This window comes from Mesoplodon mirus, assembly GCF_964341445.2.
Source record: "Mesoplodon mirus genome assembly, chromosome: 1".
Lineage (NCBI taxonomy): Eukaryota > Metazoa > Chordata > Mammalia > Artiodactyla > Ziphiidae > Mesoplodon > Mesoplodon mirus.
Genome location: NC_138976.1, coordinates 56,989,006 through 57,008,728, shown reverse-complemented (window position 1 = coordinate 57,008,728; position 19,723 = coordinate 56,989,006). Strand labels below are relative to the sequence as shown.

At 43.2% G+C, this 19,723-nt stretch overlaps 1 long non-coding RNA gene across 3 annotated transcripts; it reads right to left on the bottom strand.

Moving 5' to 3' along the window:
- Positions 1–541: 541 nt before the first annotated feature.
- Positions 542–18,357, bottom strand: LOC309802715. 3 transcript variants are annotated; one of them, XR_014293858.1, is made up of 5 exons: positions 18,171–18,357; positions 16,974–17,119; positions 9,183–9,259; positions 4,488–4,593; positions 542–1,617 (listed from the first exon to the last, which is right to left on the bottom strand). It is a non-coding gene; the product is annotated as an uncharacterized lncRNA (long non-coding RNA). The 3 variants fall into 3 exon arrangements; XR_014293859.1 differs by having other exon boundaries at positions 9,111–9,259; positions 17,034–17,119; XR_014293860.1 differs by lacking the exon at positions 542–1,617 and having other exon boundaries at positions 4,510–4,593; positions 17,034–17,119.
- Between the last annotated feature and the right edge of the window lie 1,366 nt (positions 18,358–19,723).

Genomic DNA, 19,723 nt, shown 5'->3' with positions numbered 1-19,723 from the left:
GCAGCTACTGCGGCTGCGCGGCCGCCTGACCTCGCCAGTGGGCGGTCGTGTGGGGGATGGGAGGAAGTGGGCGGGGGACTGGAAGGGCGGGGTTTGGGCAAGGCGGGGCTGTGCAGGATGGGCCCGCGGGGCCTCTTGGGATACTCTGTATGTGGCATTAAATGGGCTGGAATGGGTGTATGTATATTATGCTTGACGTAAACCTTTCACGGCAGCTGAGCTGTCCCCCTAAATGCATACTTTGAGATTTACACTTCCTGGCTTCTTCCTTTTGTTACTTCTGAGTGACAATGAAATGCGGCTTTTGTAGAAATTGAAAGGCAGCATGGGGGAAAATGCTTAAAGTTTTTCCTCTATAAAAAAAATTTTAAAATTCTTATCCCATAGGGGAATGCCCTGGTGGTCCAGTGGTTAGGACTCGGCGCTTTCACTGCTGTGACCCGGGTTCAATCCCTGATCCGGGAACCAAGATCCCACGAGCCACGCAGCACCCCCCCCCCCAAAAAAAAACTTATCTCACACAATTTAATAGACACTTCAGTTATAACTTTGGTTAATAGTTTCAAATTTTAATCATTTAAAACATGTCATTTGCCTCTTTTAAAATACCAAATTGTGACTATGCTATGTAAGTAATTTAGCCTGAATTTTTGCCACGCAATGGAATTCCATCATCAGTAAATTTTTCGTGCTTTTGTTTTCTACTCACAAATTTTTAAATGGATACACAATTGTCTAATAACTACACATACTATGTAGTTTCCTTGCCCATCATTTGTTCCTGAATATATACTTTCTTGTTCTCCACTCTTCTATAGAATCTGAGCACAAAACTTTACCTGTTTTTGGATAAATCCTAAGGGCAGAATGCTGATTGAAGACAAATTTTTTTTTCCAAAATATTGTCACCAGCAATGTTTGAGTGTGTATTTCCCTGCTACTGATCTTTCCCTTTATGGATATTTTGCTAACTTACATTTTTAAAATTACTAGTAAATTGGAATTTGGGCATATGAATAAATGTATACTTTGACACAACTGCTTCCAACATTTTCCACAGTTTGAAGTTATTACTGTCTTTTAAATCCTTCCAGTTTCCTTATGCATATGCCAACTGATGAGAATATAGGTACATTCTTTTATTACACTCTCCCCCTTTTTTAATATAAAAGTAGCATACTATACTCACTGTTCTGCACCTATCTTTTTTAACTTGGAGATCTTCTCATTCATATATAGATAACTGCTTTATCTTTTTAAATAGTTGTACTGTTTCCCATTGAATGGGTGTGTCCTACATTATTAGATTAGTCCCCTACCAATGGACATTTAGCTGGTTCCAATGGTCTTCTGTTGTTTCTGGTAGATGGCAGCAAGGTCCAGAAGGCTCAAATCACTGCTGTCCTCCATCAGATGCTTCAGCAAATCTTCAAACTGTTCAGCATAAGAGGTTGGTTGGAATGAGACTGGCCTGGAGAAGTTCTTCACTGGACTTCATCAGCATTGGCAAGTCCTGGAGACCGGCTTGTTGCAGTAGATGGGGATGGAAGGACTCCCCTGAGCTGTGAAGACTCCACAATGGCTGTGAAAAAGCACTTCCAAGGAAACAGTTTTTCTCTGGAAAAGAAAGAACAGAGCTGCTACCCCTGGGTAGTTGTCAGAGCAAGAAATCATGAAATCCTTCTCTTTATTATCAAGCTTGCAAGAAAGATTAAGAGCTAAGGAACTAGAGGTATGCTCTTAAAGAAACAATTATGGACAGATACAACTCGTACTCCCACGTGTTTAGTAACTTCAAAAGACTCTTTTTTTCTGCCTTCATCATAAAATAAACAGATTAAATTTGTCAAAACATTTATTGGTAGTATTAAGCAACTATAAGTAAAAGCATCTAGTTCATAGGGGGCACCAGACCATCACAGATAACCTTATTAATGTACTTATGTACTTAAATATCTATTTTACTATATTTATTATATTTCAGTATTTTTGCTTGTATTTGTGCTAATTACACAAGTGTTCATCTTTATATTTTTAAGTTATTTAAAGTTTTACTTTCAAATCTTTTTGCATTTGTTTATTTTTAAGAAAGTAATACCAAGACTGATTTTGCAACCTCAATTAAAGGATGCGGGCTTCCCTGGTGGTGCGATGGTTGAGAGTCCGCCTGCCTGATGCAGGGGACACGGGTTCGTGCCCCGGTCGGGGAAGATCCCACATGCCGCGGAGCAGCTAGGCCCGTGAGCCATGGCCGCTAAGCCTGCGCGTCCGGAGCCTGTGCTCCGCAACGGGAGAGGCCACAACAGTGAGAGGCCTGCGTACCGCAACAAAAAAAAAAAAAAAAAAAAAAAGATGGAACTGCAGTTCATTCATTCATTTAATTAAAGTTATGTATCTAAATCACAGGTTCTATGACTGCCTTCATAGGATTAAAAAAGTGAAGAAAGAAAATGAAGTGCCAGCCCTCTTGAAACTTCCCTTTTTGCCGAAGGAAACATAAAAGTATTAATCAATCAATTAATTCATTTCAACTACATTATATACTAACACCATAGGCAAAAGAAAAGCGGCTTCTATCACCAGAAACTGGAGGATGCAGAGATTCTAAGACTTCACACTGGATGTACAGTTCTAGAACTTTCAGAGTGCTATGGCTAGAAGTGTTAACCTAGAAGCTGGGTTATCCTGGTCTCTGAAGGCCCAGGAAGGAGTGAGGTCTTTTAGAAATACAGAATAGGAGGACCAAAAACTAAACATTAGGGACCTTCATATTTTAATGAAGAGAAGAGAATAAGGAGGCTGCAAAGGACACTGGAATGGTATGCAACACAATAGCAGGACAACCGGGAGACAGTGGTGATAAGAGGATGTTTCAAGGAAGAAATACATTTAAAACATGATATCTTATATTCAGGGAAAATGAGGGCTGGTTTGGCAGAGTTAATTCCACAGAATCCGGACTGGAATATACTGACTAAGGTTAAATAAGAGAAAAGGTTTGGGAGATAGAATGAATAGAAACTTCTTTTGAGAAGTTTTCTGTGAAACGAAGAGAACTAGGGTAGCGCCTGGAGAATAAAAGTGTGTGTTTATATTACTGGATATAATTTAAAAAAATTTTTACAAACATTTTTGGGGGACAGATTTCAAGAAATGTATGTAGTAGCACAAAGCACATAAAAATCAATATTTTATTTTTTTTAAATAACTGCTTACATAACAGCCTAAAATGTCAAGCATCATTGTTAAATCATTTCTAAATACTAGTAGGCTAGAATGCCTTTTCATATGCTTTGTTTGCTATTTCTAGTTCTTTTATTTGTGTTTCAGTTTACGACATTAACTAGTTTCGTACTGCCCTTGTGAATTGTTTTTATGTATCCTTAAGTCTTAAAAGTACATATAAACCATTTATGCAGATGGTAGCTACATTCCTATGATGCAACTATTTGTCAATTTTATGTTTACAAATAATAGCTCATTTTCTTTATACTTTCTCCTAATGCCAGAATGTTGAACATGTAGAACCAATCCTCTCCCATTTTCATTCCTCTATTGATCTTATGGATTATCAATTCCCTTTTATGTTTTAAATCTTTCACATTTATTTTTTATAGTACATTAGGATTTTCTTTTTCATCTATAATATGAGATGAGAATCTAAATTGATTTCTGTCTAGGTTGCCAAGCATTTATCCTGTTACCATTTAATGAAACTTTTTTTCTTCCATATTAACGTCTAAGATAGCCTTTACTTAATTACTACAGATTATATAACAATTTCTGGGATTTCTTTTCTTTTTTTTTTGTTGCACCAATGTGGCTTGCAGGATCTTAGTTTCCTGACCAGGGACTGAACCTGGGCCACAGAAGTGGAAGCTTCAAGTCCTAACCACTGGACCACCAGGTAACTCTCCTGGGATTTATTTTCTTTATTACTCTGATCACCTAACTCCTTACTGTCACTGTATTTATACTGTTGCTGCTTTATAATACAGTTCATTTTCTGGTAAAGCTATATATGTAAGAATTTTTCCTCTTCTAAACTTTGATATTTTTGCTTGGTGACCTCTCTTAATTAACTTTTGAATTGTTCTACAGAAGTCAGCACTGGGTTTATAAAAATCACGAAAATTTGTGCACTCAAAAATAACCATACTTAAGAATCTGCCTGCCAATGCAAGGGACACAGGTTCAATCCCTGGTCCAGGAAGATCCCACATGCCGTGGACCAACTAAGCCCATCCGTGCGCCACAACTACTGAGCCTGCGCTCTAGAGCCCGTGTGCCACAACTACTGAGCCCACGTACCACAACTACTGAAGCCCATGTGCCTAGAACCTGTGCTCGGCAATAAGAGAAGCCACCGCAAGGAGAAGCCCGCACACTGCAACAAAGAGTAGTCCCCGCTCGCCGCAACTAGAGAAACCCCACACGTAGCAACGAAGACCCAACGCAGCCAAAAATAAATAAATAAATAAATTTACTTTAAAAAAATAATAACCATACTGCAGTGGATATAAACTTCTGAGGAATTTTCTTCATCAGATGGAAAAATGAAACTGGATAGGAGAATTTCTCTTCCACAAAAATCTAAGGTAAAGAACAAAAAATAGATTAAAATCATCAGAAAGTAAAAATGTAGCCACCAAAAAGAGAAGCTCAGGGAAAAAGAAAAAGAATAATTCTGCAAGTAAAAATAATTAGATTTTAAAAACCCCACAGAAATCCAACATATTGCTTAAAGAATCACTCATAACTCACTATGTACTATGTGAGGTTCTGCATGGAACCCTTATTCTGCTTGGAGGCAACTCAACTTCCCTGAGTCTCAGTTTTCTCAAATGGAAAATGGAATGAAAAATATTTGTAGAGCTGATGTAAATACATTTTAAAGCTCTCGGAGGGACTTCCCTGGCGGTCCAGTGGCTAAGACTCTGAGCTTCCTCTGTAGCGGGTGCAGGTTGGATCCCAAGATCCCACATGCCAAGGCAGCGCAGCCGAAAACAACAAACTCTTTAGAATGGCTCCTTCCTTGGGGTTAACCATAAGTGGTAACTCTTTTCTTCATTTTCTCCATATAAACCTATATGAGAATATTACGTGTCTTTTTCTATAAACTGGTTTGAAACTGTACCATCTCACTCTTGATAGCTGACTGGCAAAGTCAACTGAATTGGTGAGAACCTAGAGGAGCGAAAGATAGGTATGATCATATCAAAGACATGTTTGATTTATATTCAGTCAGCACAATGGCTTAAATCAATATCTGAAATTGAAGGGAACCTCCTAGGCTGGAATGGGAAAAATATACTGTATTCTTTTGCTGATTCTGGTGCCTGGCACCTCTCCCTGCTTTCCTGGATCTATTCTTTGGCTTCCATTTCACAGTACTTTCCTTCTCCTTCAGGGCTGAAATTTCCAGGGAGCCCTCCTCCTTCACTCCCTTTCCTTGCACTGCCCTCTCCTACTTGCACAGCTACCTCCTGTTCTGTTGTGATTTCTGGTTTAAGTTTTCCCAGATGGACACAAATAGAAAGTAAAAGTTGAATGATATTTTCAGATTTTGTAGAAACACATATAAGAGAAGTCTTCCTTTTTTATGTTGAATACTTTTGAAACATGAGGACCCACATAGTTCAAAGGAAGCAGAAAGCAGGGTCCAGTAACTGGGTGGGCTACAAAGCCCTCCTAGGAAAAGAAGCCCCTGATGGTCAAGTGTGACAGGGCCAGAGACCAAGTCTGGCAGTCTTCTGGTCTGTGCAGATGTGCTCCTTTTAGGGAATTTTCCTCCAGAGCTGATCAGAGGTTCTTTCCTGGCAGGAACTGACCCTAATATTGGAATAAGCCTCTTGCCATAGTCTTTGTTAAGAAGAGAACAAGTCTTCAACTTCAGACAGAGCGTGGCTCCTTTGATCTAGGAGCAGGTATGGTGAGAGAAAAAGGAGCCAAAAGTTCCTTCCTCCAACCTGCTGGGCAGACCCAGGGCTCCTGATTAATGGTCTGATCCACATACTGACACTGGGAGGTGGGGAGGCCCTGAAAATCTCAGGGTAAAAACCACAACAGTGTATCTGAGTACAATCTCATATTTGAGGGTGCACTAAATTTCTCTATTAACAGTAAATTCCCAGTTTCACAAATTCATTTTTTATAATGGATCTTTTAACTTTATCATTAGAAGAATACGTTCATTGTAACTTTGCATAAGGACTGCAACAGCCCCTTCTACCCCTGACACAGTAGTAAAAGGTCGCAGTCCTGCTCCATGCCAGCCTCCAAATCCCTTTTTATCACTGGATGCCACAATACTCAAGGATCATTTTTTCCTCACCACTTGCCTTTTACTTTCAACCCACAGAGCATGCAAAGATACTGGAACCTATTCCCCACTTTTTCTTTCAACACCGCCTCCTCACTTGGCCTACACTTCCCAAGTCCATCTTTCCCTCTTCTGTCACCCATGTTTCAAAGACTAACTCCATGGCCAAGGTTGCAAAGCTCCTTGGAAGAAACCCTCAAGCAGATTAGGGAAAAGAAATTCAGTCCCCAGCCTGGATAGCTCTTTCCCTTCACCCTCACCTGTGGCAAAGGAAGGCCAGATGACCATGAGAGGGGCCTGCTCTAATTCTTCTCATAGGCTTGCAGAATTAGTCCCTCAGAGTGGGAAGGATCGCAAACAGGACAAGAATCTATAATCTACTCAGGATGGAGAATACCCTAGGAGACTCTCAGAAGGAGAGTATTAAAGAGGGGATGCAGGAATTTGGGTCCTTCAACATAACAGATTAGTTACCTTGCCCAGGACAGGGAATTAGCAGAGATCCCTGCGAGCAAGTCTCCCCAGTTCGTGCTACAGGCTCCATGAAAGAATAACTTTAAAAACTGGATGCAATGTTTGTGTCAGATGCTTCCTCCACAGAAAACTGGGAAGGCACAGGAAGATCCACAGCACAAATCCATAGTGATGTCAGCCTCTGGTGAGAGCCTAAACCTACTAGAAATGAGAGCAGTGTTTATGGATAAAGTGGGTAGTGAAACTCAGAAGAACAAGTCAGATACTGGTCAGATCCTAGAGAAGAAACTGAGGCTTATGCAATGAATTAAGGAAAGAAAAGACAGTCCACCCATGGAGGAACTCAAGGACCAACAGAGTCCAAAGATAGAAATTCCTGTGATGGCAGGGCCCCTCCTCCCCCAAAGAAAGGTAAGGGCTGAGTGTCACATCCTGCAGCCTTCAAGCAGGTGTGAGGGCCCAAGTGCACCGACCATCCATGCCATTTGTTCTACCCAAACTTCACTACATGCTTTCCAAGAGGTACACACTTTTACCTTTGCTGCCTAAAAACTTCCACATGTCTAAGAAACTGGATTCTTCTTGTACTGAAGGTAGACTCATGAACTGTTTTTGCCTTTTGGCTGATTCCCTGTATACTGGTTATATTTAACTTTAAATACACTTGCTACATGCTGGCTGTCTTCTGACAACCTGCAATGTTTCAAGTACACAATACAAAAAAATGAGGAAAACTGCCACAAAAATTTAATACTGTTCATCATAGAAAGACTAGTCCAGTGAGCTTCCATGCTACCCAATGAAAAGACAAGTGATCTTGGATTAGACCAGTGGAAAGAGTGCTACACTTTATAAGACCATAAATTGAATCACATACACCTAATACATGTATTTCTTTTGTATACTTTTCAAAAGATTCTGTTTTTAATAAGTTAAAATGTGTCCCATTGTAGCCACTTAAGGTAGTGCCAGTGGTGTCTATATTATCCATCAGCTGAAGACACAAGCAACCCCACAAACTTGACTGGGACCAAAGGCAAAAAAAAAAGGGTGTATTCAGAAATGGTTGTCTAAGTAGACCAGAACAATCAATCAGAAAAGAAACCCCACCTGGTCTTCTGCCCTATGTATCTGATCATTATGTTATTGTGCCCTTACTGTCTAATGTTATAAACTAACTTTTCATCAGAGAAAGAGAAATACTTCATTTTTTACTCCAAGAAGTAGCTGATCCAAATGGTCCATCTGGGAAGAGTGGAAAGGCTAAAAAATAAAAAAAATAGCTTAATCTCTTAGCAGAGCCTTATGGCAGGGTTCATTCATTATTTTTAATGTCTGGGGGGTTAAAATAGAAGATCTCATATATTATGCTATTGTAGGTCAGATACCTGGGAAAGCAGACTCTGAGACAGAGATAAGCATGCAAGGAGTTTACTGGAGAATGCGTGGATCAGTCATTGTGGCAAAGAGAATTTGAGCAGAAGTTGAGCTGCAGTGCAGTCACAGCAGGGCTTTAGCCAATCCCAAGGGAGCTCTGACTCTGGGATGACCCTGTGGAGGTAGACAGAAGGGCCAGGCCTTTATATCCCCACATTGACAGGTAATTGGATGCAGGATGACCCAGGAGGGGGAAATAACTTTGGGCTAAATGAGTCACTTTAGCCAAGAGCAGTTTCCAGAGAAGACCTGCATGCTGTCAGCATGAAGCTCTATCAGCAGCTAAAGGGAGTAAGTTCTCAGGTCTTAAAGGGAGCTGTGAATGGTGCATCAGATATCTATTATAAATGTCTTTTTTAAAAAGAAGTTTTGGGGTTTTTTTGTTTGTTTGCTTTGTTGTTTTCTCTCTTCCTTTTTCTTATTTTGTATGGTCATACTCAAACTTTCAGCTGGGTCCATAATTTGCAAGAATGTCTAACAAGATTGTGATGGACAAAGTATACTCTGAAAACAGTGGCCCTCTGGTGTTTATTATAAGCAGTTTATGGATGTGATATTTGTCTCTACCTGAGGGCATAATAGTAGCAGATGGGGTAACTGGATTGGGTACCTTCCCTGTGAATGGGAAAGATGTAGATACTGGGAAACCAAGGATGGAATGTAGGAGGACACGTTATCTGTCTTCACAGCCCTTCCCTAAGAACTGCCCTCCAGCCCTGATATCCAGACCTGGAAGCTATGAATGATAAAACCAGTGTGAGCCAATCAGAAAGCTAATCTTAAGAATCTGACTCAAGAAAGCCAGAACCTGAGACTCAGGAGCTGAGTCACATGAATGAGAATGTTCTAAGGTTGCTGGAGTTTATACAGTTCTTACCTCTTCTCAGGCTTTATTGTTTAACTTCTACTTGAATTCTGTGAGCTATCACAGTATTCCTGGAATAATTACCTTGCAGCTCATATCAGTGCAGATTGTCACATCTTCTTAGAAGTGTGTGTATATTTTTTGAGGACGTCATGATGTCCCTTTAATAAAAAAAAAGATACAATTTTAAAATGTTTTATCATAGATTATCCATTAAAAAATTTCTATTACAAATGTATACTGTATAATATGCACAGTATTTTATAACTGTAGTACCTAGGTATATTATCAATAAAATAAATACATTGGAGGTGTGTGCTCAACATTTTTTCCAAGCTGGGTGGAAGGTGAAATACCGAGGGCCTATATCTCCATAATCCTGGGGACTCCACTTAAAAACATGGGTGGACAGTCTCTGGGATTCCACATATTTGTTGAAAGTTGAGTTTTGTTTGGGTCACAGGAACAGCAAGTCACCCCTTCTAGAGCCTGGGTTCACAGACAGCCCCTGCCCTGATCACCCTATGTCTCACTCCTAATTCTCCTCTCATCCTATTACATTATCTGCCTGGGTAAGTAGCTAATCTATCACCAGCAATGAGTACAGTAAGATCTCAGGTTCCCTTGAGGAGTCTCAGGGTTCAAGTAGCCTCTAAATATTCAGTGCCAAGTCAAGGCCAGTCTAGGACTTCATACAGGTTTAGTGCCAACCACCTGCAAAGGGGTAAGCAGGACCCACTGGAGGGAAGGGACTCTAACTTATACGACCCACCCGGCCTCAGTTATCTCCTGCCATCTATGAAATGGAGAAGAAAATAATGGTCCCAAATCTGTCTTGTGCTCAAATCTGACTTTGCTCCTTACCAGCTGTGGCCCTTGAGCAAGTCCCCTCCCTTCTTGACCCTCATGCCTCTCCACACCTTTCTGAGCTACAAGAAAGTGGATAAAACTCAAATACTGTGAAACCATCTGCAAAGCGCTATGTGGAAGTGAGTACTATGCTTCACCCCCTCTAACTGATCTGCATTTGAATGCTTCCCAGGGAGTCTGTATCCCCTGGCCTGGGCCAGGGTGCCAGGTTCCTGGATGTCCTTAACTCTGCCCTAGGCTTTGTCTATGGGGGGAGGGGGGGTGACACTTCCAATTAGCCCGATATTGCTCTTCAATAATCTCCTTAGAGGGAATTTTCCCTCCCAAAGATGTTTTATTACATTTAGAGAACATCAATTAGCTCCTATATCACATCCTCTGGTAAGGACGGTCTCTATTTCTCGTCAGCAAGGATAATTATTATTCCCCCATATATGCTTGTTTTTTTCCTAAAGGAGAATGGTGCCATCTGTCTCTGTTGTGTTTAGGGGGAAATAGAATATCCTATGAGTTTGGATTTAGGGAAAGGAAGGGGTCCCTTCAGCTTTTATTGAGAGTGGACTTTGGCTTATAAAATGAGACAAAGGTTAGGGAGAGAAGTTGATGATGGCGTTGCTGACACACCACCATCCTGGTTTCCTTCATTTGTATTTGTGAAGATAGCCCACTTTAAAAATTCATTACTTTTTCCATAATACTCTTATTAGAAAAACAAGTAACTACTCAGCAATCATTCGATGCTTAGAAAAGTGAGAAATTGTACCAAAGACTACAGCACAGTATCTGGAGCCATCAGTCCTCTCCTTTGCTTCCTCATTACCCTGAGCATTACATAGTAATGGCATGGAGTGAATCAGGTTATACATGCCTCATGGGGCCAAAGATTCCTCACTGAGCATCTAGGAATAGTAAGAGAAAATAAACTTCACAAATCCCCAAAGTGGAACTCAAGATTTTGGAGCAGTGAGCCCCTGAGCTCAGAAGTGTGAGGAAAAAAAAAAAATCTACGACCATGAATCTATGGTGGGCCATAGCTTCCATCTGCACCAAAGACCCTACACCCTTCCTGATGAAAGTTGCAGTGCTGGGCGCTCTTACTCCCTTCTCAACCTTAAGGAAAACATACAGCTGATCACACCACATCTCCTCTCCTCTCCCCATGGAATGTAGGACGTGCCAGTAGGGGACATAGAACCCCTGGCTCTGTGTTTTGGGAAGTGGTGTTGGCAGGGATTGGAGCTCTCAGCAAGGCTGCCGTGGGTGCTGGCTCACCTCCCTGCTCCTGTGAAAAGTGTTCACAGATTACCTGCCTTTCTTTCTTACCTCCACCCCAGAGGGGTGGTAGGAAGCCCTGAGTGGGTGGTACAAGGGCACGGGTGTGTGTAGTCACCACAACTCTCTGACTGTGGGGCGCTGTGGCCCCAGGGTCTGGTGGTGCTGCTAAAGCTAGAGGAGTCCTCTGCACTTGCCCCTCCCGACAGGAGGTGGCTAAAGGGAAGGGAGAGCCGTGAAAGGCCTCAGCAGAGCTGGAGGGGAAGGAGAATACACTGTGTCCAGGCTTGGGGAGGAAATCTCCACGTACATTCAAGTAACACTCCCATCACTCTCTAGCCACTGGAGGGGAACCGGATTCAAAGCTAGGGACCTGAAAATGGACCCGTGAGCTGGGTCACCCCACCTTCTGCCCTCCAGGCAGTCCAGCTCTGAAGGGGTTCAGAAACAGGATAAGTTCCCTCTTAAAAGTGGATTTTTTAGGGCTTCCCTGGTGGTGCAGTGGTTGAGAGTCCGCCTGCCGATGCAGGGGGACATGGGTTCGTGCCCCGGTCCGGGAAGATCCCATATGCCGCGGAGCGGCTGGGCCCGTGAGCCATGGCCACTGAGCCTGCGCGTCCAGAGCCTGTGCTCCGCAACGGGAGAGGCCACAACAGTGAGAGGCCCACGTACCGCAAAAAAAAAAAAAAAGTGGCTTTTTTAGATATGAGAAAAAGTATCCATTGTACAGTGGATGCAGAGCTGGGTGGAGGACAGGGATGCTGCTGTGCTTGGATACTGAGATGGACATGCTAAGGCCTAATACTACGGTAGGTGCTACTTAAACATCTGCTATAGCTGTGATATTCATCTGTTTTGAAACAAACGTTGAACTCAAAATAAATAAATTCTCCCTGCTGGCTGGTCACCCTGCACAGGGATTCAACTCCTCACTGAGACGGCATGTTGCCTGACTCAATGACATCAGTGCAAGGCATGTGGGTCAAATGGCCCTCAGTGATGGGAATGTTCACAGTGCGGCCACACAGGGCTTGCAGAAGAATGAGGAGACAATGAGGAAAAGGTCAGGATTGAATGTGTGGAAAGGAGGGAAACTAACAGAGGGGAAAGAATGACCCAGTGGGTGAGAAGGAACAGGAGTGTCTATCACTAATCACTAACCAAACTACTCCCACTCCCTGCCTCACTCCCCAGCTACCTGACTCGGGCGCCACCTGCTGGTGACTGACTAGAATACTGACAAAGTAAGATGGACTTGGTGCCATCCTGGCAAGAGTGTGTGTATGTGTGTCCTTGGGACAAGTAGTGGAGAGGGAGAGCTTGTCTTTGAGCACAAAAACAATGATGCCTTCAGGGATGTTCTGAGGCCTGCCAAACTCCTTTTTGGCCTTCCTTACAGCCATTCTTTCTGACATTGTGCAGGATCTTGTACTCAATGCAAACAGGTGGCCTATCAGGGTTGAGGTGTCCTCTGTGGTCGTTAGTTATATGCTTGTTACAGTCATGGGATATCTTCCTCAGGATACACAAAGCGCATGCACCACAGGTGGTTCTGCAATTTATGACAAGGGTGCAGTTTTTCTGGGCTCACTTTGGACCACTACTCAGCCCACTGAAGCCAAGGTGGCCAAACATTCTAAAGACTTTCCGTATCCCTCCACATCCAAATGACTTTGGTTAACGCCATTAAAGGGCAGAGTGGGGCTTCCCTCGTGGCGCTTCCCTCGTGGCGCAGTGGTTAAGAATCTGCCTGCTGATGCAGGGAACATGGGTTCGAGTCCTGGTTCAGGAAGACCCCACGTGCTGCAGAGCAACTAATCCCGTATGCCACAACTACTGAGCCTGTGCTCTAGAGCCCGCGAGCCACAATTACTGAGCCCGCATGCCACAACTACTGAAGCACACGTAACTAGAGCCTGTGCTCCGCAACAAGAGAAGCCACCACAATGAGAAGCCCGCACACCGCAACGAAGAGTAGCCCCAGCTCTCCACAACTAGAGAAAGCCCACGCGCAGCAACAAAGACCCAACACAGCCAAAAATAAATAAAGTAAATAAATTAAAAAATAAAATAAATAAAGGGCAGAGTGGAGTGATGGCTGAAAAAGAAGAGCCACTAAGAAGTGGAGTCACGCAAAAGGAGTCGTCCCCATGAAATAGAGAAAGGAGCCACTGAGCCACCTGTTGTGCCATTTGCACCTGGAGGAGAGAGGAGGTTGGGGTCAATGTAGCCACACCAGTTTTTCAGCTGCCTTGGCTCCCATATCCAGGCCCTGAGAATCAACCTTTATCTCCTACAGATAAGTCCACACTTACAGAGCAAGTAAAGCCTGGGGGAAATTACTATCTGCTTTTTATTATATAATTAATAACACTGCTCACTCATTTAAAAAATGTGATTCTCCTAACTTGAAGTTCAGATAGGATGAGTAACCACACAAGTAGAAAATCCAGGACTAGAGAACTCTATTTCTCCAGAGTTAGAAGGTGACTCTAAAGACAGTGACCTTCCTTATGCTCCCATGAACAAAGACTACTCATCCAGAGAGGTAGTGGCTTAGAAGTGCCAATGACTGGCCATGGGCCATATGACAAGTTACACCTGATTCACAGATCTTCGCTTTTCACTAGGAGCTGCTCTGCACTCTGAAGTAATAAAGCAATATAGTCTAGCATTCCACCCTCTGACCTCCACCTTCAGTTTCTAAATTGTCCTTCATTGGCCAATTAGTCAAGGAATTACAGTTCATTGGTCCTGACCGTTTCCCCTTCTCCATCAACAGCCTCTGGTCTGTTCCCTCTCTCTCTCTCTCCACAGATGTTATGGGCTGAATTGTGTCCTCCGCACAAATTCATATATGAAAGTCCTGACCCCCAGTACCTAAGAATGTAATGGTATTTGGAGGTAAGGTCTTTAAAGAGGTGATTAAGTTAAAATGAGGCCCTTAGGGTGGGGTCCTAATCCAGTATGACTGGTGTCTTTTTTGGTTTTTGCCGTGCCACGGCATGGGGAATCTTAGTTCCCTGACCAGGGATCGAACCCATGTCCCCTGCAGTGGAAGCATGGAGTCTTAACCACTGGATCACCAGGGAAGTCCCACTGGCGTCCTTATAAAAGGAAGAGATACCAGGATGGGCACACATGGAGAAAGGCCATGTGAGGACATGGCAAGAAGGCAGCCATCTGCAAGGCAAGAAGACAGGCCTCAGGAGAAACCAAATTTGCCTACACCTTGATCTTGGACTTTTAGCCTCCAGAACTATGAGAAAATAAATTTCTGTTGTTTAAGCCACCCAATCTGCAGCATTTTGTTAGGGCAGTTCTAGCAAACTAACAGAGTGGTCTTCATGGTTCATCAGCTAAGCAACATTCTAAACACCGTCACGTCATTCTTGTTTCATCATTCCTGTCTGGCAAAAGTCCAAACTCTCTGCCTCTTCCATGCCTCACCTCTGGTAAGTGGTGGAGACCCACTAGATAAAATCACACAAAAGAGTATATTGTGCTACCGTAGTTCTATGGCCTACAACTAATGGGCATCTCCAATACTGCATGGAATTCATACTTTCATTCATCCTATGTATTTGGTAAGTTCCTTCTATGTGCACTTAGGATACATAAGTGAACAAAAGTGACAAAGCTCCCTGTTTTTTGGAGCTTGTATCACTGGTTCCACTGTCAACTCTCTTATGCTTAACAAAACGATTTTAAACATTCTCCACTTTGACAAACTTCTGTCCCCGAACCTCAGCAGATGTGCTGGATGCCACTTCACAGAGGAGGTAAAAGCCATTAGAAGAGAACTTTTTGTTACCAAACTCAAAGACATTTACCACCCTTCCTCCTTCCTTCCTGTTATAGTGAAAAAAGTTTCCCAGGGGGTAATCCTTCTTTGACTTTTACAGCTGGGAAAGGTGCCTTTACTTCCCAGGCATACATTTTAGTCCATGTTGTGACTTTTGGCTTAATTATCTATTTTCTTCCAGAACAGGTATTCACTGCTCTATCACTAGCCTTAGGGGCTTAGGATTTAGTTGGTACTCAAGAGCCATTTGGGAAATGAAGGAGAAATGAGAGAGCTAGCTGGAGAGAGGGCACCCACAGCATGCCCTAGGACAGAGCCAACAGAAAAAACAGGAGTCTGAGGGATGCCCCCCTCAGGCTGTCTATTGGGAACCAACATAGGTTTCCCCTCAGGAAACTTGCTCTGCCCCTGTGGCTTCTGGAAGACAAGAGCTGGAGATTTGGCCTCACATGTGAGGTTCTAGCACAGCTTTCTGGACATGTTGGGAACCGCGCAGTGCCCCTGCCAAAGGGACTCTTCTGCCAGCTCCTCTATCAGTGTTCAGCGGGCAGGGCTCAGCTCTGGGGGCCTCTGAGGCTGCTCCAGCCAGGAGAAGCTTGGAACCTCAGATCCCCTAGGCACAGCCTTGGCCTCAGAATGTCTTCCAAGGGCTGCTCATGGTCTGGGCCTCCCTTCTCTGCTGCAGCTCCATGAAGATAACAGTGGTATTAACAAGTATGATATTTAATACAGAAAACTGCACATTTAATCCCCAAATCTCATCTACTAACTGGAGAATATTCATATATTTTAATAACATAGTCATGGAGAACAGAACAAACAGGTAAGCACTTTATACAAATTTAAGGCCTGGCCTTGTTAGAGTTGCCACATGGACTTGGCAAATAACACTGTCCAGAGCCCCCCAGAGTCCCAGTGCCTTAGAAATATCAAGACTGCCTCAGTGAGACCTCAAAGTGGCCCCTTTCCACTAAAGTTGAGGGGTTGGCATCTCAAACTCTCTACAGGACCAATGTTCTTTTTGGATATGCTTTTATATAATTATACCAAACACATCACTGTACAGTTTATTTCTATATAATATTTATTATGGAAATCTTTCCAGGGCAGTTCACATAGACTGACCTAATTTTGTATTTGGGGTGTGACACAGTTTAACTGACTACTTGACAATTTTTTCAGGTGTTTTTAAACTTAAGGATCAGAGAAGTTAGCACCTCCCAAATGGGAACTCCTGGACAAAGGGTTGTCTGCAGAAATGCGAAGGAGCACAGCCCAGGCTACGTTGCTAAGGCTGTGCCTAGCACAGAGGAGAAATCACACAGCACACCTGAAGCTCTCTCTGGAGCACCTGAATCTTAGCAAGTTGTTTGGCAGATCATAGCTACTCTGTGAAATGTATAAATAAATGATATAAATAATCGTGACTCTCATTTCACTTAGTTTCAGACTACCTCTGGTGATAGTGTTTAAGGTATAGGTAAAACAATGTTATAAAGACAAAGATAACTTGTAAAAAAAACAATAAAGTGAGGGATGGGGAAGGGGATGTTCCCTGATTTTCAGACATAATTTTCACCCAAGGAAAATCACAACACTTCATATCAAAAACTCTTTCCAGTGTAGGGATTAGATTTAGGCAAGCTAGAAACTTGCCTCAGATACAAATAGAGAAGGGGTGCCAAGTGACTTAATAATATGGAAAAGTAATATATTATTGCAATGTTTTAAAAAATTAGAATTAATGATAAAAAACCCTTGATGAACATATAAAAATTATAAATGAAGACAAAATCTGGCACCACAATTACAAAAGCCTAAGAGTTGTATAAGTGGGGGAGGGAGGAGGGCTTCTAGCACAAAGTTAAAGTTTGACAAATTCCATGCATTCTATCCATTTCTCACCAAAGAAGCCTAAATGTACTTACTTGCTAAATATCTGGACACCTTTCACACAACACTGCTAAAACGGGGTGTGATGTGTTTACCTGTGATACTGAAGCTTTTATAGTGAAAAGTTTTGGTCACTTTTCAGTCTCAATACATACAGAAGCACTTGATGAAAATTTTGACTCTGTCAAGAGAAAGAGATAGCCCCATAAAAATGTGCCAACAAGGTGGTTATCATTGTTGTCAATCCAAGAAGAAATATCAAAATACTGGCCTGCCACAGAATCATATTTTCAAACTGTGGGACAGGAAGAATATCCCCTATAATTTGGAAATGCATTAGGGATGAGATGGAGAAAAGAATTAATATAAATCAGAAATTTATATGCTGTTTCTCAAAAACTGTTTCAGTAAGCTAAAATTAAATTAAGATGGTAAGAGCTTCCCTAGTGGCACATTGGTTGAGAGTCCGTCTGCTAATGCAGAGGACACGGGTTCGTGCCTCGCTCGGGGAAAATCCCACATGCCGCGAAGCGGCTGGGCCCGTGAGCCATGGCCGCTGGGCCTGTGAGTCCGGAGCCTGTGCTCCGCAACGGGAGAGGCCACAACAGTGAGAGGCCTGCGTACCGCAAAAAAAAAAAAAAAAAAAAAAGTAATTCTCTCAATTGAAAATGAGATAAGAAGTAATTCTGATAAAGTTATTGTTGAATATGCTTTCAAAAGCCCAGTACATTTTAACAAATTGTGGCTTTGGTATAAGTAAAATGTTTACAGCTACAATAATCTGAATTTTAATACACCCACTCTTCAATACTTTTTTTTTTCCCGTTGCGGAGCACAGGCTCCGGACGCGCAGGCTTAGCGGCCATGGCTCACGGGCCCACACGCTCCGCGGCATGTGGGATCTTCCCGGACCGGGGCACGAACTCGTGTCTCCTGCATCAGGCAGGCGGACTCTCAACCACTAGCGCCACCAGGGAAGCCCCCACTTTTCAATCCTTTTAAACTACTATAACGTTGTATAAGAAATGAACCATTAAAATTTAATAAAATCATTGTAGTAAAATTCGTGTCCAGAATTGTAGATGCGTTTCTCCTTTCCCTGAATTCGACTTTCTTCCCAGAAACAGCCCTGAAATCTGAACACGTACCACGACATGCTCTGATTTCGAGCCGTCAATCCCTGCATAAATAAATGGGCAACCGCGTCAACCGGTCTGGCTAAAAGCTCCTACCAGGAAGGGAAGGATGGACGCAGAGGCAGGTGCAGAAATGAAAGGCTCTGTGCGAAGCCGCGGCAAAGCTCCCCTCCGCAGTCATGCCCGAAAAGGAAGTTTCCTCTCTGCTCTCGCGGCCCCACGCGCTCCCTGGGCCCCGGCGGCGCCTTTCCTGGGCCAGGGCTCCTGCCGACGGCGACGCCCGGGTTCTTCCCGTGGGCGCTACGCCCGAGTTCGCGGAGCTGGACCCGGAAGCGGGTCCCGCTGGGTGGGCGGTGCCCGTCGGTCCGTTGAGGCGAGTTCGGGCGCCCCCTCCCGGCCGCTGGGGCGCAGCGAAGGTAGCTTTGAGGGCTTTGCCTAGCGGAGGACCTGAGCTCCCTTTCACGGTGGTCCAGGTGAAGTGCTGAATTTCTGGACTCCTGATCTCACTGCTGATGGCCGTGGGGATGCTCTGCTCCATCTCTCACATTTTACCCGTTAGTATACATCGTCTTATATTCTTCCAATCATTTCCCATATTCATGTAAGTTGGTAGCGTTAAGTATTTGTTGCCTGAATCCACCAGAGCTTTGGTGGTGTCTACAGAGGACTCCTTGAAATGTTTGTAATCCAATCTGGTGCAGGCGTCAAAACTCTCAAGTGTCTTGTCTAGCACGCAGCTCATAAACTTATGGTGAGAATTAACTGAACAATATATATGAATCATCTTGGACAATTAAATATGATTATTTTATAATTATTCGAATTATTAATTTTCTTGATCACATTTAGGCTCTCAGAAATAATTACCAGTTGATAATTTTACTTTGCTTATTATGTAAAATAATCAGGATACTTTGTAATTTGTTCAACTCATCTAGAAATTTGTAGGTGGACAAAAATTAATGAAAATATAGAGAATTTGTAACAGTGAGGTATGAGACAACAAAGGAATATCAATATGTTACGAGAAAAGTATAGGGCTTTCCAGAAAATAAGGGATGGTTCAACACATGCAGTTTGCACAGGTGTCTATGTAGTGGATAGGGAAGTGGAGTTTGGAATCTGACATATTAGGTTTTGAAACCTGGGTTTGCCATTTACTTATCAGATTGTTTTATTCACATAAAGCCTTGGCAGGTGGCTCTTTGGAAATGAGAATATTAACACTCATCAACTATGTTGGAAAGATTAAGTGAGTCCCTTATAAGGGCTACGGAATTTGTAGTTGCCGTCATCATCATTTTTGATAAAGACTAAAAGTCTGTGAAATTTGTCTGGTAGGCCCTTGGTAATCATGTTCACAGGAGCATTGTAACATTTAATTAGTAATCAATTCAGGATTAATGTGTCGTAAAGAGTGAGGGCAGCATCGAGGAAAGTTTACTCACTGCTCTCGCGGCCCCACTCGCTCCCTGGGCCCCGGCGGCGCCTCGCCCGGGCCTGGGCTCCTGCCCACGGCAACGGCCGGGTTCTCCCCGTGTATGCAGCGCCCAAGTCTGCGGTACTGGACACGGAGGCGGGTCCTACTGGGTGGGCGCTGTCGGTCGGTCCCTTATGGCGAGTTCGGGCGCCGCTCCTGGCTGCTGCGG